This window comes from Macrobrachium nipponense, chromosome 14, assembly GCF_015104395.2.
Source record: "Macrobrachium nipponense isolate FS-2020 chromosome 14, ASM1510439v2, whole genome shotgun sequence".
Classification (NCBI taxonomy): Eukaryota; Metazoa; Arthropoda; class Malacostraca; order Decapoda; family Palaemonidae; genus Macrobrachium; species Macrobrachium nipponense.
In genome coordinates, this window is record NC_087207.1 from 94,957,653 (window position 1) to 94,980,166 (window position 22,514).

Genomic DNA, 22,514 nt, shown 5'->3' on the forward strand with positions numbered 1-22,514 from the left:
TATTGTTATTATTTTTGTTTCGTCAGATGCAACTTCCTCAGTTTTCTGTACTTTGGACGTAGGTCTGCTATGCTGTTCTGGCGACTTCATACGTCTGTTCATTTGTAACGTATTTGTTTCCATGGTGGAGAATCTAAGCTATTTTTTACGTGATATTTAATATGTATCAGAGTTGCATTTAAAGTCAGTTACGATATAAAGTTTGTTCATACTTGAGTAAGAGTGCCAGGTTAAACTTTGAACACTTTTGTTGGTAGCAAGCTTACTTTTGTAAGGAACCAAGAACTCTTGCAATTTTCGACCTTTCTTTTAGCCATTTCTTTGTGGTTTTATTATTCATGTTTTTCTCATTTGTTTTTACTAAGATTTTCCTTGCCTTTTTATTTCATAGACACTGTTTCTTCCTCTAGCTTCATCGGCTTCTCCAAAATCTCATACGTCTTTTTTGCAATCGTGGTACATCTGGGCAGAATCGTTACAATTACATTTCGAGGTCTAAATTCCGTCGTCTCTGTGTTCATGAATTTCATTTAATGCCTTTTAATGTGAATTTCGTTGTCTCACAAATCAATAGTCTAAGCTATTGAATTCATGACACAAAAACAACGTTTGATAGGCTGTAGTCAACCGAATGATTATACATTTTGACCCAATATTCGTCCCGAAATGACTAGGAAACATGATGTACTTAATTCCAAAACCTCCACCTAAAAACAAGTTTCATATTCATACCTGGTCAAAATTTATTTTGGACAAGAAAAGTCTCATTCAAGCAGGCAAGAAGATCTCTCTCTCTCTCTTCTCTCTCATCTGTCTCTCTCTCTCCTCTCTCTCTCTCTCTCTCTCGTCTCTCTCTCTCTCTCTCTCTCTCTCCAGGTGAACAATGGAACCGAAAATTCACCTACATAATCAAGACTTCTGATTTTGGAAAAACGGTTTTGGTTCAGGATTTGAATGACATTTCCAACTTTACTTAAACTTATTAAATCCCTAAATTACTATTTTTTGTTTATTTTTGCACGAAAGAGCTTGAGAGAAATTTGAGCAAAACTTTTTAAACCTCATTAAAGTTTTCATTTATCTGAGCAGTAATAAGGCGTGAAGATAAGCAGGTTTTGGCGAGTAATTATAAACGATAATCTTCATTCATGCAAAAACATGTCTGCATTTGCCTTGAAATAATATATATATATATATATATAATATAATTATATATTTATAGTTATATATTATATATATATATATATATATAATTTATATATGTATATATATATATATATATATATATATATATATATATATATATATATATATATATATATATATATCTATTTCTATATATATAGGGGGGGGGGGCAAATGAAACCTTATCGAGGAGTTAAAATTCACACGGGATAATTCACAAGACTGTAAATGCCTTGATTACTTTATTGTATATAAAACATCTATATATATTTATATATATATATTATATATATAAATATATATAATATATATATATATATATATATATATATATATACTATATATATATATTATATATATATATATATACTATATATATTTTATATATATTATATATATAAACATATACAATTACGGTGTGTCTCAACACCGGACACAATGTAGGAGAAGGGAGAGGAGGTAGCGGAAGGAAAGGAACACTGTAAAAGTATTAACGTCATTCACGAATCAAATAGCAAAGGTTAAAGAGATCTGCTCCATTCTCCCGGACATGCACCAACCTGACCTCAGGAAATTGCTGGAACTTTTGCGAGCATTGTTTTCTTACCTGAAAAGTATTTTTGCCCTGTGCGATTTAAGCATTGTATGAGGGTATTTTGTATTTACAATACTGGTTATCTGTACATTTTAAATTCCATTTACTTCAGGATTTATAAATAGAATTCACACGCAACAAAAGAGGAAATGTGAAATAATGTGAACAAGGTATGGCTCAAGAGAAGAGAGAACAGTTAAAATCCACATCAACGCATGGAGCAGATTAAATCAGTAATTACGTAAATAACCATCAATAAAGTGAAAAGTCCTATAAAAAATGTAAAAGTGATGTTTAATTTATTGTTCAGAAGTTTTACAAATTCTACCTTCACATCACCCTTTCTAGATTGCATACATACATACATACATACATACATATTTATCTATATCTACACACACACACAAACACACATACACATATATGTATATATATACACGAAGTTTAATTAGATGTATTTCACTATTACCCGAAGGAGAGAGAGCTTTCACTAATACAACACTACGCCCCCTCGCGAAGGAATTTCTCCGTCATGTTTTGCTTGCAATAATGTGAGTTAAAGAGATGTCGTCTGTTTATTTTACCTCAATATATGTATATGTATATGTATATATATATATATATATATATATATATATATATATATATATATATATATATATATATATATCTATATATATATATATATATATATATATATATATATATATATATATATATATATATATATATATATATATATATATGATATGTTCATGAATATATATAGATGTGTGTGATGCATGTGTGCCTTTTATGGTGTTGTTCCTCATAAGGGAAAAACAACGTACGAGAGAGATACGAGAGAGAGAGAGAGAGAGAGAGATAGAGAGAGAGAGAGAGAGAGAGAGAGAGATAGAGAGAAGGGAGGAAAACATGTTTTGAAAGCGAAGGAAATCCTTTAAATTCATTACTTGCAAGAAGGGAGAAAAGGTCAGATGAGCATGATGATAGTTCAATTTCATTATCCATTTATACTTGGAAGAAGAGAGAGAGAGAGAAGAGAGAGGGGGGCGTTAATAATTCATATCTAAGACGCACATTCACTTGCTTGAAGCGGAACAGATGAGCGAACACTTATGTTATGCAAATTAATGCACTAATAAATAGTTCAATAAATTTTAATCAACATCTCACCGCGGGCCATCCAGAGAGGGCTAAGGCTTCCCTATAAATAGCCCATTCAGGATGGATTTCACGCGACTGGTTAAAGCAAATCATTCATCAGTGAAACCATTTCATTTAGCCCGGAATATATTTCATGAATTTCAAGCAGTGATGAAAGCACCTTAAAAAATATGAAATGATGTTTAGGGAATGATGGATTGGGTAATAATTATTTATGAATCTATGAAAATGCAATCGTTTGTAGAAAATTCATGTCCAAAATCTCAACCAATTTTGTGTGGGTTGAAATTAGTAGGGTAATATTTGACCACGCCCCCCTCCCCCCAAAGAGGTTAATTTATTCTTAAAGAATTATAAAGCAAATCGTTCATCAGTGAAACCGTTTCATTTAGCCCGGAGTATTATTCATGAATTTGAAGCAATGATGAAAGCTCTTTCATAGTATTTCATATCATGAAATAATATGTAAGGGCTGTTGGATTGGGCACGAATTTTTCTTGAATATAAGGAAATGCAATAGTTGTCGGAAATTTATATGTAAAAGCTTTAATAATTTATGTTTGGGGGGTTGGTGAAATTAGCACGGTAATGTTTGACCAAGAATAACAGGTTTAATTTACTCGTAAAGAATGTTAGTACCTAAGTGGATAGCATGCTGAGGTCATCTCGTGTCCCTGAGACGGTCAGGCATTATTACGCAACCGTAATTTTACACTTGATGATAATGGACCTCCATAAAAAGGTCATCTTTATCACGAACACATTATAAAAAGGGGTTAAGTATTGAAGGCATTTTTTTTTCTTTTTAGAAAAAATTGCTTCATTACAATAATAATGGAGGAATAATATATATTGTATGTCGGTTTATCCCTGCACGGCAGATCTCGTAAAGGCGATTGATTATGAAAGAGATAGTTCATAGTCATTTCACGATAGTCATTTGAAATCTCTCTCTCTCTCTCTCTCTCTCTCTCTCTCTCTCTCTCTCTCTCTCTCTCTCTCTCTCTCTCTCTCTCTTATAACAAAGCTATGAGTTCCATGTATGAATGGAATAACATTTAGTATTTGATGTGAATGTTGCACGATTCTCTCTCTCTCTCTCTCTCTCTCTCTCTCTCTCTCGTAACGAATCTAGATTTGGGGTTGGGGTTCTTGTTTTTGAGCTGCATGTCGCACGATTCCACAACTTTAAGCTTAAGACGGGTTTTTATGAGAATGTAATAAGCCTCACCAGCGCCGCACTTTTCCACCTTTACACGTAATAACGATCGAAAACTTTTGTTCCTCGGATATCAGGAGAAACTTTGGTAGTTCGAGTATTAGAGGGGAGAGTTTACTAGTGTCCATGAAGAAAAGGTAGAAAGCTTCAATTACTGGAATCACTATCGCGGCTATAAAATATCATGAAGGCAGAATAATGAACATTATAAAGGATGTAGGAATGTGGAAGAGCCTGATTCATATCCAAAAGATGAAATGGTTTTCACAGTGACAAGAACTTAAAGATAAATGAAAAATAAGGTAAAACGAAGAAGTGTTAGAATAACACATTCACCCTCCCAAGGATCAAGTAGCAAAGGCTTCAAGGCGCAAAAACGGTAGCTGTTGATAACGACGGTGTGAAGGTCAAAACAGGTCGGTAAGGGGTCTGAAAGGTCAAAGGTTATGAGGAAATGTGGTGAGCGTAATATGACGGAGAGATGTACATAACACTATGCCTTATTCTCTGTGATAAAAGAAGTAGTATGTATACCAGATCTGTTTTAGTCATAAATGTATTGGGTTTCTGTGCGTGTGATGATAGGGTAGCTGCTAGGAGCAAAGATCTTGATAAGGAGTATCTTTTTACGTAAACAAGATTCCTATTCTAGCGGAAATAAATAATCCCCTTTTATTTTCCGATGCGGATCCTTTCGTACGGTTAGCATTTATATTAGTAAGCCTATGATTGTTTTTGTGGGCAGTTCTTACAATGACGAAAGAGTCAAATTTCTCACGAAGTGTATTAGAAGATCTGGGTTATTTCCCGCTGAGGATAATTTCGTTAGCAAGTCTATAATACATTCTGTATTTGGTTCTTGCAAAGATAAAATAGTTAAATTCTCCACGAAGTGTATTACAAGACCTGAAGCGTGTACGTAAGATCATTATGACGTCGATAGTTATAGCCCAGTCTCTTAAATCGTAAAATTGGGCATTACTTTGTGAGCGTGTCGGAGCGTAGAGATTGAGAGATATCACTTGCAATCAAACCTTTAGTTGGCAGAACACAGCCCCTGGCCAACTGGAATACCCAGAGCGAGTTAATTTTATGAATTCATTTTATTTCATAAAATACAGAGTCAGCTGGGAAGGTAGAGGAAGTTCACTGTCTATCATACAACATGTTGCAGTTCGTTTAGCACAATACTGGGGATATCTAATTCCCTAACCGTCAGTTTGTTAGTATATTATTTCGTACCTGAAATGGATTTATTTTTAAATTTTTTTTTCTAATAATGGTTTCCCTTTCTTCGAAATACTCCCTGCTATTCTTTTGATATGTATTATTTACACGCATACCATACAGGCTGTTCTTAGAAGATTTATTTGTTGTAGTAAAACTAAAGTACACGTGTAAATCTTACCACTACACACACTTATTTTTAATGATTTAGTGGCTATCCTTCTTGTACTACAAAAGTTGGTTCCTGTATGGTGTTCTGTGAACACCATATAGTCTGTGTATTGTCCTTGCATTTTTATACATTTTCATTTATCCATGTATTTATTATTATTAATAAGCTCTGTTTATTCTTTCTATTTCCCCTTACCTTATCTCACTTCATCCTAGTGAACACCGTTTTCTTTGAAACCTGAATTATTATTATTATTATTATTATTATTATTATTATTATTATTATTGTTGTTATTATTATTATTATTATTATGATTATTATTATTATTATTATTATTATTATATTTATTATTATTATTATTATTATTATTATTATTATTATTATTTATTATTATTATTGAAAGATATTGCTGCATCAGCTGCATTTAACTTGTAAATAGTCTTCTCTATTTTTTCTAATTATTATTATTATTATTATTATTATTATTATTATTATTATTATTATTATTATTATTATTATTATTATTATTATTATTATTACTATTATTTTTGGGCCAGGAACCAGATTTGTCTCAGATTCTCGAAGATTCCACCAGCTCAGAGAAAGTTTTTATTAATTAACATAATTGAAGACTGATGAATAGTCAGTTGCTGTTATAGATATTGCTTGCCAGTCCATTTAGGATGTTTTTTTTTTCTTTTTATAGTTTTAATATAATTCATAAATGTTTACTTGTATTTGTATGGTAAAAGAATGCCTTCTACAAGAAACCCAGAGAGAGAGATGTGAGAGAGAGAGATTTTTTTTTGTCTCTCTCTCGTAATTAAGTGCTTTTGCTGTAGTTTTGCCTTCACACTAATTAGCAAAAACTGTCTTCATTTATGATGATCATAATAGTCTGTTAAAAAGAAAGCAGCATCAGTGGAATTTATTTCATACAAGGTCTTTTCAATCATTCTTGCTATTCTCATTTCTTCAAGGCTGTTATCTGATAAGAGCTGGAGTATGTACATATTCTGGAAAGGGTGAAAGGCAATTTAGTTCTGAATAAAGTCGCGTTTTTATTCTGGTACTATCAGGTGGAAGTTAAACATGGCGTGATGTACCCGTAGAGTGTCAGGATGTATGCACACGAGATTTTACAGTGGGCAGACATAATGAAACTCTATGGATACACTGTATAAATTCCACTTTATATACAAACATAAACTACTTTATTCAGAATTATTTATTTTCGGTTTTGTCCCATTCATTATGCCAACATCGGCCAGTTATTAGCAGATACCAGCCTTGAAGAAAAGATAATAATAGAAATAATAAAAAAACCCTGATGCTGCCAGAATATGCTGAGAAAGAGGGTCAAAATTCCTTCAAAAACAACAACAACAACACACAACAACAACAAATAATAATAATAATAATAATAAAAATAATAATAATAATAATAAAATAATAATAATAATAATAATAATAATAAAAAATAATAATAATAATAGTTACTATTAAAATTATGCTATTAATGGGAATAAACGATCACAGTTACCTAACTTATGTAATATAGTAATGAAACGACTGTTATTCCCATAGGCTTTGGCTTATTACAAATAAAACCTTTTGCTTTGGCAGTTTCAAGACATGAGTAAGATTGAGAATGGTGGGACTAAAGGCACTTATAGTGAATGAATAGGTCCCAGGAATATAAACGAATCTGAGTGAAAGGGATTTCTAAGAGGGTTTGAATCTGCTCTCTGACGGGTTTGGAGAATGGAAGGCGGCTGTAATATGGGATTTAAATGTAAAGATAGGTAGAAGAGAAAGGGATGACATTGCTGGTAGCTAGGAAGTTCGTGGAATAAATGGAAATGGATAGAGTTCTGCGAAAATCTATTTAAAAGGGATCTTGACTCTTGGCAATAAGCTGACGATGAGTACCACAAGGTATTTGGGATAGAGGGAATTTAATTAATGGGCATTTGCTACCGAAATACTGTTCCCCTGGCATTGTAATACATTTCTGTCTTTTAAAAAAATTATCATTTTATTAATTTATTTATTTTTATAATTTTTTAAATTCTTTTGATAAGTGAGATCTCTTTGTGTATTTTCCCTTGACCTCCTCTCACCTTTTCCTACTGATTACCATATTCTTTGGAAGCTTGAATTTCAAGTAAGTGGCCCCTGTGTTTGTTCCATAAGATTAGGTTTTCGTCTTCTGAATAATAGTAATAGTAATATATCAACTTAGTTCTTTGGTAGGAAATAAAATATAAGAAAGATTCCATAGGCCCGTCCTAAAACAAAATAACACCTAAGAATAAATCTGACTGAATCAAAGATTAAAAGCAAGAATCACCCAGGTACCGTCTCAGAATTTAAAGAATTTTCTGGGCGGTCGTAATTTAGCCTGAGTTTTTAATAAGGGCTGATCCCCGAGATGAATAGAGACAAGGAGAGCATCAAGTATCTTAGAAGTCATCTTTCAGGCTGACAAGACGAGGCTGCCTGGGAAGATTATGGTTTTATCAACCGTTCCGTGATTTAGTGGTCATATTCAGTGATTACAGAAAGGTTGGGAGGGAAAGAAAGAAAATTTATGAAAATCTTCAGTGGTACAATTTTAGAAGGAAGGGTTAAGCAACGGACATACGGCGGCGGGTTCAGTAATTACGGATTTCTGGCGAAGAAATTAAAAGAGTACTATGTTCTTAAAGGCAACCGGTTCAAATACAATTTACTAATTAGTTAAAAGAGACTCCTGAAAGACAATCTTTCAAGGAATCGAAATGTGAGCTGAATACTTCTGCTTCCTATATCACCGAGCGAATAAGAGCAGAGCAAAACCGACCAATCACAGAAGAGAGTTATTAGTCAGAGATCGTAACGCAGGACACTGACACATGGCGTTGGTGGTCTTCTGTTACGTTCTCCTTATAAAGTTATTGTTTGTCTTTGTTTTCATTCTAACATAAATGTGTTTTTGGCTCTCATTACAAATGAGATCCTGCACAGTGGTGTATCCACGATGCAGTCTCGGTCAGATGACATTGCTTTCGACTCTCTCTCTCTCGCTTGGTTTCTGTTTCACATAAATATCTGTGGGTTTTGTTAGATATGAACGATGTCATATTGTTTATATAATCCAATTTAAAACTGTGACTGTTGGTGATGTTTCACTACTTTAAAATGACAATGGCATATTCAGAAAAAGACTTATCCCCAGTCCTTTCGGTAACAATTCAAAATAAACGGAGATTCTCTCTGTCACAATAAAAGCCCTAATTTCTGAGATCTTTCCTCTTCCAAAGGGAAATAGTTCTATTCTGCTCTTACCTGAAGACCAACACCCCAGGCAAACGCTGCACGAAGGAGAGACATCTGCATAATAAGAGCACAACAAACAAAGGAAGATTGCTTTGTGATCCCCAGACATTTTTGCTTTTGCTTTCATGCTCATGCATTTTCCTTAATGTACTGGGCTTCAGTGCCATTTACTAAATATGTAAAGAAAAAGGTTGAAATTCCAGCAATGAAGCTAGTTATTTCTAATGTTCAAATGCTTGAGTAGGAATGCTAACGTCTTTCATAACCGAAACAGAGTAGATATAAGCTGTCAGTGTTATTTCTCTGGTGAGAAAGGTGAATGCAGTAGAGCAAGAAGAGAATAGGGCAGACCAACCTTTTAGATCTTGTGGGAGTCAAGAAAATAAAACGATGGCATTCTCGCTGTTCTGTAAGGTGGGTCTCTCTGTTTTCATTTGTTTCTATGGCTTGCCAAACCTATCGATTTCTAGGAGTTATGAGACCACACCAGTGCATCTCTCTCTCTCTCTCTCTCTCTCTCTCTCTCTCTCTCTCTCTCTCTCTCTCTCTCTCTCTCTCTCTCTACACTTATACTAGATAAGATTTAAACAGCTATTCCGTCATCCTGAAAAATTAGGCAAAGTATCGATGAAAAAAAAGTTACTGACGCTTAATGACCTATCATAAGAGCTGTGGGCTAACGACAGTTTTATAAGGATGCTGTGGAAGTTTTACTTTTGTGTTTTGGAGACTTTAGCAAAAAGCTACAAACTCACGAACAGTTTCAGCGGCTCATCGTTGGGACGTGGGAATATCATTGACTGACTTTATCGTTGCCCTTTTGATCTGCGCCATGGTTGCTTCATCAAGTTCTGTGTACCTGAAAAGCGTGCAGAGATTAGCTCTAGAACTATATTAACTTACTTGCAAAACTGAAAATGACAAGGAAATTAACAAAAGCATCATGAAAAAGTGTTTTATACTCGTTATTAATTAACTTCTCAGAAAATCAGCTTTGATGATTTTCATTTTCTACCTACAACTTCAAATTAATGTTATTTTAATCTAGATTTTTCCTGCATTTGTAAACGACAGAGCTTATTGTGCTTTCATTGTAAAGTAGAGTATTAAATTGTAATTTACGCTTATTTAATTTTTCCATTACGCACGAGAAGGAAATTAATATATATATTTTAAATGCCGATTTAATATGAAGATTGAAAGCATCTGTCAAAGAGTAAGTCATCTCTAACTTTTTCTGTCGTGTCGTGGAATTTATTCTGGAACTCACTTATTATACTCCGTTAGTGGTAGTGACGTCAGTGTACCTCAAGATGTAGGCATTGTTTTTTTGGTTGTTTGTATGGTGTTTGTACGTTGCATGGAACCAGTGGTTATTCAGCAACGGGACAAACGGCTTTACGTGACTTCCGAACCACGTCGAGAGTGAACTTCCATCACGTGAAATACACATCTCTCATCCCTCACTGGAAGGCCCGAGAATCGAACTCACGGCCAACGGAGTGGCACGCAAACATTATACCGACCACGCCACTGAGGCGCTTGCTGTAGGCATTGTAGGCATCTCTAAAGGTTCATTGCAGCGTCCCTTCGTCTCCTCGGCTGCAAACCCCTTTCATTCCTCTTACTGTACTTCTGTTTATATTCGTTTCTTCCCTCTTACTTTCCTCATCCCTCTCGTAACCAATTGATTCATAGTTCAACTGCGAAGTTTTACTCCGTTTACACCTTTCAAAAGTTTCGGTATCAGCTTCAGCGCTTGACCGGAGACCTACATTTTGTATTCTGTTCCGTTCTCTCACTATTTATAATCTCACATGACCTTAAGGGATGTTTTGTAAAAGGTCGTTAGGACACTGATAGAACATGAAGGAGTCTGTATTAACGAGAGAAGGGAGAAAAAGACTATTGTCGTAATCACAGCTGCCTTCTCCAATTAGTGTTGTGAAGGACGTGCAATTACACTGTTGATTTTAAGTCTTAATTCTACAATCAAGGAATTTGACATATCGAATAGCATACAAATATCAAATAGCTTTACTTTAAAAAACAAAACCACTTATTAGCGGTAAAAATTATGGACAGTTAACTAGTTTTTATGTTGGAATGAGGTCAAATTGCCACTTACGGTTTTTTTAATGTATGCATTGCGTAGTTTAGCAAGTTTATTTTTCGGAACTGGAAAACTTCACCGGATGTGGAATGTTGACAAATCACAGCACAAATTTTTCATCACTGGAATGCTGGAATGAAATTGGTGATTAGATGAAATTTTTGGGGGAATTTGGCATATTTTCAATAATTAATTTTGCGATATTCAACATCGCAATACTTAAGCATTGCCTAGGCACAGACATGAAATGAATGAGTGAATCATTTTCGAATATATGAGAGAGAGAGAGAGAGAGAGAGAGAGAGAGAGAGAGAGCGTCGTAATATGTGCTCCTGAGGGGGGATGGGGTGAGGATTGGGTAAGAGAGGGTCAATAACTTCTCAACTATAACAGGGTAATAAGTATCTTCAAGAGGGCGCCATAAGGAGTTAGCTTTAGGAAATTCAGGAGGTTACAAACGGCAGCCTTAGAAAGAGAAAGTCGACGCCAAAAGGAAGTTATGATTAAGACTAACTTTTGTTTTGCTCCGCGGAAAATCAAGGGAACGGACCTTCTCTTCTTTGGGAAATAGGAAAGTAAGGAAAATATTATGCACACGCACGCCTGAAAACCTAACTAAGCTAAGTAGTAGTCATTACTTGGGTGACCGGGTTTTTTTTGTTTATATTCTTAAAAAAAAGAAAAAAAAAACTGGTTTCTGTTGCCCTTAGTCTGTGCACCAACACAACGCATACAACCATAATGTGTGTATATATATATATATATATATATATATATATATATAAATATATATATATATATATATATCATATATATATATATAGTGTGTGTGTGTGTGTGTGTGTCGTGTGTGTGTGTGTGTGTGTATATATATATATATATATATATATATATATATATATATATATATATATATTATATATATATATATATATATATATATATATATATATATATAGTATATATATGGCATATTGGTAAATTTTTTGGGCAAACCTTTTGAAACCGTAGCTTGATCGTCCGTTCAGGTAATTCGTTCACGTAATGAGATTTCCAGTCTACCCCCGAATCATAATCTTCGTTTAACTGATGACGACGTATTCCATCATCTTTCTTTTGCACTGGCAGTTAATTCTGAAAAGAAAGTGAACTCTATCCGATTCATTCAACGACACGACCATCTCACGTTTTGATCAACGTAGCTAAGAAGAAAGGTGTGACCTTTGAAGGTGTCTCCACCTCGCTATCCATCGTCTATTGAACAAATATTTCACAGTGCAACTGCAAGGTTTTCCTCCTGTGAAGCCTTTCAGTCCTACCTACTTTCAATTTTCTTTCCAGCGCTGAATGGCTTCAAAAGTCCCAGTGCTTGGCCTTTGGCCTAAACTCTATATTCAAGTCAATTCAATTTAAAGGTTGAGAATCGATATATAAAGCTGTTATTCATGGCCTGCTAAAACATCTCACCCGACCTCCCCCCGTCCCACTCCTATTTAATATGGCTACACAGTTTTACAAGTTTTAAACAAGGTACCGGTTTCTCCGTATCAGTTAGAAATTTCTATTGCTTTCTCAAAGCACGCGCGCGCGCGCACACATTATATATATATATATATATATATATATATATATATATATATATATATATATATATATATATATATATATATATATATATATATATATATATAGATATATATATATATATATATATATATATATATATAATATATATATATATATATATATATATATATATATATATATATATATATATATATATATACATATATATATATATATATATATATATATATATATATATATATATATATATATATAGAGAGAGAGAGAGAGAGTAAAGAGAGAGAGAGAGAGAGAGAGAGAGAGAGAGAGAGAGATGACTCTTGGAAACCAAGGTATATCATCCCCAAAGCAACACACTATGGCAGCCAATACCTACAAACAGATGAAAAATAATCCGCTTTGATTAAACCGAACTGATTGTAATTATTATTCTTTCTAAAATTCCAATGGAAGCATTTATATTAGAACCGGCAAAACTTCAGCCCTTCATTATTTGAGCTCAGTGGATAAAAGTTTATGTTTTGTTGCTGAATGTAGCATTGAGGCCATTTTTCTCAGATTTTGTTTTTGTTTTCTAGCCAATCCTAACGAATTATGTGGCATATAAACCAATGAGTGCTTTGAAAACGAATTGTGCGTATTTTTCCCCAAACTCTGATAGCATTGTTCATTGTGACTGTTGTCGTTTTATATTTACAATACATAATTTAAAATCAATAGTATTTTCCACTGTAACTTTTCTGATCAGTGAGAAATCTGTTTGGTAATTGTATTATCACAGGATGACTTGATAAAATGCGTGATGATTTTGATGAGGATATCATAAAAACTTCTTAATAAAAGATTTATGGAAAACAAATTGTATATGTGCTATTATTCATGTAATAGAATCTCGTATTTCTTATTAATGACTAACAACACATTGCTGAATGATGATTGCTTCATTTTATGAAAACAATCTTCAAATATAGTGAAATCTTTTTTTATGGTAAACATTGATGGGGAACATCGTTCAGGTATTCGAAAGTGGTTGCCTTTTTGTTTTATATAGTAATGTAGTTAGTTATATAATTGTGGTTATATTACACACAGTATAGTGTCTGCTAGTATCCCGTAAGAGCAAGAGAAGCTGAAGCCCCAGACTTAATTAAATGATATGTGAGGCTTAGGATTAAGGCAAAGCAGGCCAAAAATGAATATCGAAATTTCCCAAGAGACCTTTGCGTCATGAGGTGGACATGAGAAGTCTGTGGGGGTTTTAACGTTCTTATTATGGCGACGGAAATAGTCAACCATTCAGTTCTCTCTCATTTTCGGACCCAAGTAGGGATACAGTCAAAGAGGTCCCTCGGGAGTCGCCTGGTCCCGTTCCTTTTTCATTCTCTTTTCGTCCATCTTTTAAAGATTTTGGTTAATAGAAATTCATGAGTTCTGAAATATTCGATACCTTGTTTATTGAAAGATTGGGTTAATCCGATGAAACTATTTTTGTTGATTTCAAATTGACAAACTTCCGGGCATTTCCGAGAAGCAGATTTATTAGGATAGAAATTCCAATAATTCCCAACTGGAAGAGTTGGATTGATGCAGATTTTTCTCGATGAAATATTATCTATTGATGTCCTACGTTTATAGCCACTCCAGAAACTGTTCATAGGTTATGGCAAGATGTTCCCAAGATAAGATGATGGTAAACCAGTTTATCATCAAAATTTTTGATCTTAAGCCAATTTGGATACAGCAGTTTTTATAGTAAACTGTCTAAAACCTCATTCCTTCTCTCTCTCTCTCTCTCTCTCTTCTCTCTCTCTCTCTCGAAGAAAAGCTTTTCATATGTATATGAACTTTTTTCTGGTAAAGTGTGATGACAAATTTTGTCTACGGGAGAAATGATGGTACATTTTGCTTCTAAACATTTATAGATTGGGCTCGAAGAAATGCTTCCCCAAGTTGCCTGAAGAGCGTGAGAGAGACATTATCTCGAGGTACTTTCAGATTACGAAGAATATTGCCTATTTTCGCTGTGCTGCAAGACTTAGAATATTCACAGAGCCATCTAGATTTCTAGAAGCGACGCACTGGGGACATTTTCAAATCAAATCCTCCGGATCAATTGCTTCGCTGTGAAGTTTATCTGGCCGTTAAGGTACTGGGAACCTTCATCAATACAGAAAATCACCTACGCGCGTAATATAACCCATATTCTCAGCTGACGTGGAATTCTAGGAGTACCTCAACAATGATGTTATATTATATGGTTTTTAGAAAGGAATGTCTCCGTAAGAGTATATTTAGTCTCTCTCTGGGTTTATACTATAGATTTCTTTTACAATTCGAATGTTGCATCATACCACCTGTTTCAAGGTGATAAAGAAACTGATTTCCCATCCTAAATTTCGGTACCGTTTTTATTCAATTTCAAGAATTATTGGAGTTTTAGAAGTGTATAGGAATTATGGTAAAATATTTCAGGAAGGTTATATATGAATGATGTTACGAAAAATATGAACAGATTAATTTGCCTGGTGATTTTCAATCTAACGTAATTCTTCATCGTACTAAATCAGATGATACGATGAAAAATTCAACAATCTTTCGCTATAATAGGAAAGGTCCGTCTTTTGTAGTTAGACGAAAATCAATTTAACTACGCCAGTGCTTCGGCCTCACAGAAAATGGCTGTTAACCTCAGATTAACCATCTCTTTCATTGTGTCATGAAACTGATTCAGGTGCGGAGTAGAGACTTAATTTCATGTTTCTTCACTTTATAAATATTACGGTCAAGTGACGCGTTGTATTTTCATTTATTACCTATAATTAAGTAAAATGTTTTGCTGTTAATGAATTCACCAGATACTCGCTTTTATCGTAATTCTAAAACAGATGGGTCCTCCCTAACACTAAAACTTTTACACTTACCTTTCTATCACCATTATCAAATCGAGTCCTGTGAAAATTTGAAGCGAATTTCATGTTTATTAATATTATTCCAAGAGAGTGTAAAGGCAACTTGATTTTTTATAGGTATAGTTTCCGATATAACTTGACTCCATAATGCCTCGTGTTCAAAGCGCCAGATGATGTAGGTCCTCTTCCACGTGACTCTGGAATGAAGGACGAAAATGATGATGCTGATCCTGTCACTGGGGGACTGTCAGCAAATAAGAAACTTAAATGCGAGTCGACGCTGGGCAAGGGGAAATTGTGACCTGTTTTCGGAAAATGGAGGCTCCCGGCTCCCTCTCTCTCTCTCTCTCCTCTCTCTCTCTCTCTCTCTCTCTCTCATAATAACAAGATACAGCAATAGAAGGTGTTTATTCTTGAAGCTGTATGTGCTTTCTCTGAGTGCGTTGTTTGTTAAATTTAATTGTCAATCTGCCATCTCTTTGTGGCGAAAGCATGATTATTCAAATATGTTTGATTTATTTTTAATGTACGTACTTATCTTAAAAAATCTAGCATTAATATTTTCTTCCGAAAGAAGTATTTCTTCCCTTTGCAAGATATCTAAGGTATTTTGACATTATGACCTATGTAAGGAGCAAATTTTTGTTTATAAACCTGTCTCTCCGTTGCTTCATGAGATAAGGTGACGCGTGGGCTCTATATCAGTGGTTCTTACATTTCTTTTAGTGATGCCACCCTAACTAATGTAAATTAAAATGAAATTACGGAGTTTTCAAGGTAAAGCGAGAAACAGGGTAGCGTTCCTTTGACTAATTTACATAAAAATAACAGAAGTTAGAGAAGCAGTAGAATTTGCAACGATTTGACTTCAAACTGTTCCTCGTCGTTAACGAACACTCTTGATTGTTAAGTCAAAGACTGTTGCCCTGAAACTGTTTGACAAGAACGATCTCATCCAAATTAACCAATTACCAAAGTTTTACTCTTCACTGTTGTCCGCGCTTGCCTTCGAATCTGACCCTTCGAATGTCACCTGATCCGGCATGTTTGCAGACGTAGCATTTGTCCAATAGATTCTCTTGTCTCTTCTGTTAATTAAGTGACGGTTTTATCCTCTCCGTTCAAAGGACAGCTGTTTGATGCTGTGATTAGTTCTCATTGTTATTTACTGTTCTGTCGCTCTTTGGGGATATCACGTAATTTCCTGCGCGGTTCTCTTTAATTAATATTCTTATTTTCCCGATTGTTCGCACTAACACAATGTTTCTCTTACCCATTCCATAGTGATTGGGGTTTCTACTAATTTGGTATTTGCTAAGAATAGTCAATGTGTCACTTATTACGTTTTATAGAGTGATTAGGTTTCATACTAATTTGGTTTTTGGTTTTTTACTAAGAATAGGCAATTTGTCATTTATACGTTTCATAAAGTGATTGGGGGCTTCTACTAAATTGTATTTTACTAATAATAGTCAATATATTACTTATACGTTTCATAAAAGTCATTAGGTTTTTCTACTAGCAATTTTGGTATTTACTAAGAATAGTCAATATATTACTTACATTTCATAAAGTGATTGGGTTTTCTACTAATTTGGTAATTTTTAGTAAGAATAGCGAATGTGTCACTTATACGTTTCATAAAGTGACTGGGTTTTTCTACTTATTTGGTATTTACCAAAAAGCAGTCAATATGTTACTAATACGTTTCATGAAGTAATTGGGGAATTGGATTCTATAAGTGGGGTATTTCTACTAATTTGGTATTTGCTAAGAATAGCCAATGTGTCACTTATATGTTTAATAAAGTGACTGAATTTCTTGCTAATTTGGTATTTACTAAGAACAGTCAGTGTGTCACTTATATGTTTCATGGAGTGATTGGGTTTCTACTAATTTTGCTATTTACCAAGAATAGTTAAATGTCTCTCTTATACATTTCTTAAATACTATTTTGGTATTTACTAAAAAAAAGGGTTTTCTACTAATTTAATATTTAATAAGAAGGGTTTTCCAGAATTTAATTTATTTAAGGGTGTTCCACTAATTTGGTTTTACTTAAAAAGGGGTTTCTACTAACTTAATATTTACTAAAAAGGGGTTTTTATTTATTTAATATTTACTAAGAAGTAAATATTAAATAAATATTTACTTCTTAGGGAAAGAAAATATGACAGGAGCGATTCATCAACTGGATGGGTGGATGTTCTGGTTTGAACAGCTGATGTCTGAGCATTCATCGCTATTATTGGAGAAACAAATCCACAGTTATGTATACGTACATATATTTAACGTTAAAACTGCAAATATAGCTTTCGGGAATCTGTACGGGGAACCGAACAGATTCCCAAAAACTATCTGTAAACTTTTATCGTTAAATACATGCACATATAATACATAACTGTGGATTTGTTCCTCCATTTTAAAGTTAACGTTACTATGAGTATTTTCTATTGTTATTTTTAATATTAATATAATTTCCAAATCTCATTTATGCTGTCTGGTTTGGTTACAGCTACTGAGTATTCTATGTATTCGTTTTTGATGTTAGTTACGCGATCGTAGACTTTTAATTTAGGCTGTACTGGCTTAATTTCTAAATATAGAAGCATTTATTTGTGTGTGTGGGTAGTTTGTTTGTATTTTTTCTTTTCTAACCGTTGATTACTTGACGGTGAAAGTTTTAATGAAAGGTGCTGCTGGGTTTGTCAAAGTAAAAACACATATGCTACTGCGCCATTATACATCAGTAAAAAAAGCATAGTTCAAACTGGGGAGTCACTTCTAAAAGGATATAATGAAATATCCACGTAGTCTTGAATTTGATATTCAACTCGATGGGTTGAAATTGCTTTTGGCGAAGTGTATTACCCCCGTAGTGGGTTACTTCCGTCATTGCACTTCATGTAGGCATTACTTAAGGTTCTTTGCAGCGTCTTTGGCCGTAGCTGCAACCCCTTTCGTTTCATTTACTGTACTTCCTTTCATTCTCTTTCTTACATCTTACTTTCCACCCTCTCCTAACAATTGATTCATAGTGCAATTGCGAGGCTTGCCTCCTGTTACGCCTTTCAAACCTTTTACTGTCAATTTCCGTTTCAGCGCTGAATGACCTTATCGGTCCCAGTGCTTGGCCTTTGGCCTAAATTCTATATCCAATTCAATTCAGTCCAAGAGTATATACAACTGAGATTTCATGCGCCCTCAGGAGACTTCCTGATCTTCACAAACATTCATTACTGCTTTGCAAATCTTGAAGGAACATCCCTTAATGTCAAATAATTCATGTCGCTGGGAATTTCAACAGAAATTATATTTTTGCTTCGCTGCCAAAAAAATTTCGCTATTTTTCGAAATGAAAAGCTGTTGATTTTTCTCTACTTCCGCCCGAGGTCATATCGCAGGAGGTGGAAGTTTTATTCAGATTGAATTACGTTCTCAGAGAATGCATGAATGCTGTCCAGTTTTCCCTGGGAAAATCATTCTCTCTCTGTCTCTCTCTCTCTGTCTCTGTCTCTCTCTCTCTCTCTCTCTCTCTGGACGAACAAGATTTGTTTGTGCATATCAGAGCTTGTGTTTCACCATTGCTGAATATCCGTATTGTAAGATATAAGAATATTTGAATTATAGTGATTCGAAGTAAATAAGCAGAAAAATTTAACGTTTTTATGAAATGAGTACAAAGTTTGTTTGTATTGTCACCCTAAAACATTTAATGTAAATGTCTGTCTCTGCATCTCTCCTCACAAAGACGTCCAAAGTCAATGAGATGGAAACGGTTGGCGTAAGTTTTGATCTCCCTTCTGTGTTTGGTTTGTTTATGCGCTGAATTCTGTCAAAATTATAGGAAATGGTTTTCCTGCTTGTGCTTTTCTTATTCAAATGTCTGCGTATGAACAATGAAATGAAGGAATAATTTCCCCCTAAATGATGAAATACAAATTATTTACTCATAATTAAGGTCAGCATTTAATTGAATTAATAAGATTGCTCTGAACACTCCAGTACAAATTATTTGTTCATAGTTGAGGTCAGTCTTTAACTGAATTCCTCTTAACAACCAATTATTTACCCATAATTGAACAAGAAAATCACATTCCTCTTTATAAAGCATATGGAACACAGACACACACGCGCGCACACACACACACACACACACACACACACACACACACACACGCACACACACACACGAAAGACGTCCAATTTATCGCAAAGAAAGGGACTGCCTTAACAGAAAGGCCAACTTCTATTCGCTGAGTCGATCATTGAAACGGCTTCGCCGATTTAAGAAATCGTCCTCTCAATCAATACATTGCAGGATACATGAGGATTGAAGGATTGGAGGGGTCTAGTCAGCAATCCAGTGCAGCATTTAAATCACTTTTACGTTTGGATACTGACTACAAATAGGAATGAGATGAATCCCAACTGGGACACTTCCAATCTGTGTCCGAAAAAGGTTTGTTTCTCTCAAATATTGTTTCGATTGACTGGTGTCTGATAGCATGCGCTTGGCTGAATGCTTCGTAAAATTTTAACGGAGTTCTTGACGTTCTATAAGGAATCGTTGTCCATTTCGGAATTGTGTAACCAATTCGATAATGAATCTTTATTCGCAAGTTGAACTACAGGGTAATAAAAGCGAGTTAGGGTTCTTTCATGGGTTACTCTGGGCAAACAAAACAAAAAAATAAAATAAAATGAATAAATAAAAAATTATTATTCAGGAAATCTATTTGAAATTTAGCATTTGAAGAAGCCTATTTATTTTGTACTATCTTCAACGAATTAAGATTACTCATTGAGCAGAGGTATATTAACTCAACAACTGGAACTCAAAGACTTCCTTCTTGACAATCTTAGAATCTTCAAACATTCTATAGCATAATTTGATTTTAGTTTCTTAATTATAAAGCGATAAATGGCAGATTAACCTTACAGAAGCAAAGCAAAACAAGGTCTATAATGACCTGAAGATTCATTACTTAATATATATATATATATATATATATATATATATATATATATATATATATATATATGTATATATATATATATATATATATATATATATATATATATATATATATATATATATATATATATATATATGAAGATATATGCCACGAAGGAAAAAATAAACAAAGGAGTACCTGCGAGACCTTTCGACGTTAAACATCCTTTACTAAGCAGAAACTGACATACATGAGGAAAAAGACAATACAAGAAGATTTGTATAACTGACAGATAGGGATTATAAAGAGATTAGTACCTAGAATCCGACACACCTGGAAAATGAGTAACCTTCCCTAACAAGCATAAACAATGGGTGCAATTAAAGGTTAAGACAATCATCTCAGATACAAGGACAAGACAATTAAAGGATTATAGGTGACAGCTATCCAGAATTTGGTAAACAAAACCATATTCACAATACATGTCAGACATACATTACAACGAAGATAACTCTAAGGCAACTAATTTTTATTTAAGTCTGTAATTATATCTTTGAGGTCATTCTTAAACAAGTTACAAATACAAGGGTCTAAATGAAAAAGGCCACGACTAACATTGAAATTACAATGAAAAGTAAGTTGTATTAAAGCAGATTCTAAAAGATTTCGGGATAAGACTTCTCTTGACCTTGCAATTGCTGAACTACCAACCCAATTTATTCGGTGGTTGTTTTCTCTTAAATGAATGAATATTGCATTAGATGTTTGCCCAGTTTTTACAGAATATTTATGCTGGCTTAGCCTTACTTCTAGGCCTTTGCTAGACTGTCCGAGATAAAATGAGGGACAATCCATACATGGAATTTCAAAAATTATGTTGTTGCTTTCTCTGGGGCCATTATTCATTAACATTCCTTTTAGTGTGTTATTATAGGAAAAAACAAGGTTGACATTAAAAGCTTTTAACAATGATTTAATGGTTTCAAATCCGTTAAAATAAGGAAAGGGCAAACTGAGAATGTTCTAGAATTTTCTTTCTGCGTGTTACTTACCTATAAAACTTTTTGTGGGCTTTATTATAACAAATATCTAATATATGTGAAGGATAGCATAAATCTTTCCCATATTTTTCTTATGTATTCAATGCGCAATGCTCGTAAAAACATAGAAGAAAAAATTTATCTATTTATGTCAAGATGGTGGCATTAGGAGAAATGAACATAAGTTAACTTGTTGGTCGGTTTCCTATAAATTCTGAATTTACATTGAAATGGTTCTCTATGTATCAAAACATCTAAGAAAGGGAGGCAATTGTCTTTTTCTAATTCTAGAGTAAACTTAATCGATGGTACCTGGTTATTTAATTTAGAGAGTAAATCATACATCAATACCGACAGGCAGAACAGCTAAAATATCACATAACGATACCACTTTACAGGAATATAAATGATATTAGGTTAAGTAGCGTTTTTCAAAGAATTCCATGTACAGGTTTGAGAGTAGTGGTGATAAAGGATTTCCCATTCCCATGCCAAATATTTGTTGATAAAATTCACCATTGAATATAAACTTACAATCACAATATATATATATATATATATATATATATATATATATATCTATATATATATATATATATATATATATATATATATACACACACATATATGTGAGTGTTTTGTATCATTACGTTGTGCATCTCTCAATAACCAGTGAAATAAACATCCCCACCTGCATTATTCATGGAATACATAGGCCTTTCTATAAAACTGGAAATGAATAAAGTGGAGGTTACCCAGTTCATTTATATTTCAGAAGTTTTTTTTAAAACGGTGTTTAATACAAAACTGAATCAAAACCATAAAATCTTTTGGCCGCTAAATTTACTTCTAATGAATAAGTACTAGTCACACGTTATTCTTATTATTATTATTATTATTATTATTATTATTATTATTATTTATTATATATTATTATATATATATAGTATATATATATATATATATATATATATATATATATATATATATATATATATATATATATATGTATATATATATA